This window comes from Monodon monoceros, unplaced genomic scaffold (assembly GCF_005190385.1).
Source record: "Monodon monoceros isolate NGI ecotype Baffin Bay Population unplaced genomic scaffold, NGI_Narwhal_1 Super_Scaffold_20, whole genome shotgun sequence".
NCBI lineage: Eukaryota > Metazoa > Chordata > Mammalia > Artiodactyla > Monodontidae > Monodon > Monodon monoceros.
In genome coordinates, this window is record NW_021703777.1 from 128,421,977 (window position 1) to 128,425,090 (window position 3,114).

The 3,114-nt window shown below is 36.5% G+C and overlaps 1 pseudogene; it reads right to left on the reverse strand.

The window, feature by feature from the left end:
- Positions 1-268: 268 nt before the first annotated feature.
- Positions 269-1,082, reverse strand: LOC114902475 (annotated as a pseudogene).
- Between the last annotated feature and the right edge of the window lie 2,032 nt (positions 1,083-3,114).

Consider the following 3,114-nt stretch of genomic DNA (forward strand, 5'->3'; position numbering starts at 1 on the left):
TTCAAAATCAAAAAGAAAACACAAACACTTGTCTGTGGGCTGACGAATGGGCCATAAGTTTGTAACTCCCAAATGAAAGCTTGGAACCAGAATCTGAAGCTTTTTCCTAATATAGTTGCTTCCTGACACAACGTCTATATAATAGATTCTTTGTAGATTTTGATTAGTGCAAAGTAGTTTACATATGAGCTGTGACACTCACTTGGAGATTTCTTGTCACATATTTACATGTTCTGGATGGGAGTTAACTATAAATAATTGGAATATTTTAAAACAACTCTTTTTGGCTTTCTATAAGATGGCAAATAATTGTTTTCATTACATAAAATGAAATACCACTACTGAAATAGCATTTTACCTGCTTAAGAAACTGGTCAGTTGCTTTGTTGTGCTTGGTTAAGACACTTAGCAGAGAAGGATTAGCATATTCAAACTGAGGATTGTAGGTGAAGTCAGACTTAAGAGTCTCACTTTTTCTTTCTCCAAGTTGGTGGGCTTTATAGCAGTCAGTATACAAAATTTCCTTCCAGAAAATTCATCTCCTTTTTCAAAACTTCTAGACAGCTGAGGCTGCGGCTTTGGCTTTGGAAAAGTAGGGAAATGGCGTCGCTTGACCTTTCTTTCATTTTGGGGTGTAGGTGGCAGTACTACGCTGTTTCCTGTGACAGAGATACCATGTGTAAACTTTACAGGACTTGACACTGAACTAGTGACAAAAACAGCAGGCTGCCTTTCTAGGCAGTACCAAGTACCACTGCTCATCACAGGCACTGGGGCTTTTATCTTGCGAAGATCTTTACTACGTGAAGAGCTACGAGATTGCTGGGTTTTCTACATCTTTTGGAGTAGGTGGAGGAAGACTGTTTTTGTGAATGATGCTCTTTCTCCTCTTTGCTCTGTAGTAGGACATTGTAACTACTGGTTCCAGTTGTGAAAATGTCCTTTAGTATTCCAGGAGGTAAATGTGGCATGCTTCTTTTGCTGTCAATGATCAAGGACTCTTCTGCATTTAGAATAGACTTCTTAGCAAGTTCTTGCTCAGGCCAGTGAAGCTTTTCTGTTCCGCTAGTGGACTCCAGCATCGTCCCAATGAGGCCGCGGGTGGCGAGCGCTGGGGGCAAGAGCCAGACAGGAACCGCGAGGGCGGCCCCTAGCCTGCAGCCATGCCTCAGATGCGGGGTCGCGGAGGAAGGTTGCTCTGGGCGGATGGGTGCAGGATAAGGCGGGTAAGGACACACGAAGACGTGCTGACAGAAAGCTGTGAGCAGCGTTCCCTCCAGCCCGCAGGTGCTGGAAGGTACTCTGTATAATGTTATTTATATGACACTTTGGAAGAGTCAAATAAAATTTATAATGACAACACAGATTAGTGGTTGTTCAATGCCCTGGTAAGGTGACTAGGAAGGGACACCAGGGAACAATGGGGATAATCTAACTTGATTTTTATGGTGGTTACATGACTGTATCAATTAGCCAAAATTCATCAAACTTTGCATGTAAAAGATGTGCATTTTATTGTGTGTAAATTATAAACCAATAAAGTTGATTTTGTCATGTAATATACAAGAATTTCTAGCAAATTTCAGTAAAAGAAAAATTGGGAGACGGTGGAGACTTTTTTTCCTACATTATTAAGCTACATTGTAATGCTACTATAATTAAAATTGTTTTCTACTATGCATACATGTAGACAGACAGGAAAGTGGGGAAAAAAGAATAGTTAGAAATTTATCTAAATACGTAACAGAATTATAGCAGTAAATATAGGTAGAATTTCAGAGCATTCGGGAGAAAATTGCAAAGTAACATTGCTAGAAAAAACGGTTAAAAACCCGGTGAATATATAGAATTATCTTAACGTCAAATTTTTGCATCATCAAAAATTCTGGTTGCATCAGAGACTTAAACATAAAAATGAAATCACCAAATTATTAGAAAAAATACCAGCGTGTGGATGGTTGTGTTTAGCAAGAGACAAAACCACAAACCCCACACATAAAAATTGGTACCGATGGCTACTCTAAAGTAAAGTTATCTGAATAGCAGTAATATTACTGGAAAGAAAATCAATTTCAAAAACACAAACTGGAAAAAATTGCAATGTGTACAACAGATAGCATTAAATAAATAAATTCTGATTAAATAAAGCAGTAGTACCAAATGAAAAAACAAAGACCACAACTCAACAGAAAGATGGGCAAGACGTATTTTATAATAAATGAAATACAAATGGCTGTTACATGTAAGAAGGTATTTCCATATATAGTTTATTTGCAATGGGAATAAATCATGAAAAAGAATAAAAATTAAATGACTTCTATATTTATTTTTCTTTTGGTCACTATACCTCCCAATTATCTATGAGTATGCCTCACCTTCTATGCAGTAAATAACTTTTAAACTTTTTGTTGAATGATTGAATGAATGAATGTAGGGAAGTAGGGAGTGAAATTGATCACAATAATATACTTTGTATCAGTTAATTTTAATGTGGAAAGTAATTATCAAAATAAATATTAAGAAATATTTTAGAAAAGTTTTGGTATTTTGAATGATGCATTTATGGAGAGAAAGGGCAGATAAAATAGAAATAAAGAAATCCTTACAGAGGTATTACCAATTGCCAAGTCTCTTAGTGTGTACAGCAGTATTGTTACAATTCTGTTTCACAAACAGATATGATCAGAGGGCTGTACTGACACTGGACAGGGCAATGAAGGTGCCTGAAGCTACTACAACCTCCCTCCAGTAGATTGTATGTTGAACCTATGGAACTCATACAGTAGATTCCATGGTGAATGTAAGGGCTGATTTAGTGATTTAAAACTAATTCCTACACTTGAGCTTGAAACTAAGTTTAATTGTCATCTACCAGCTTTGGAAATGTGCAAGGCCCATGAGATTTCAACAAATTACAACTATAAAAAGTGACCACATAGAAATTGACTTGATAAGGACTTATGATGAGTTTCTGAGTTAGTTCAATAGCGATCCTTGTCATGATTCGGTAGTGAGATGTATATATGCTCAGACATAGATGCCAACCAAAATTATATCTGAGATGTGAAACAAAAGAAAATATTAATTGGCTAAGAAGATCCATTTTATTATACT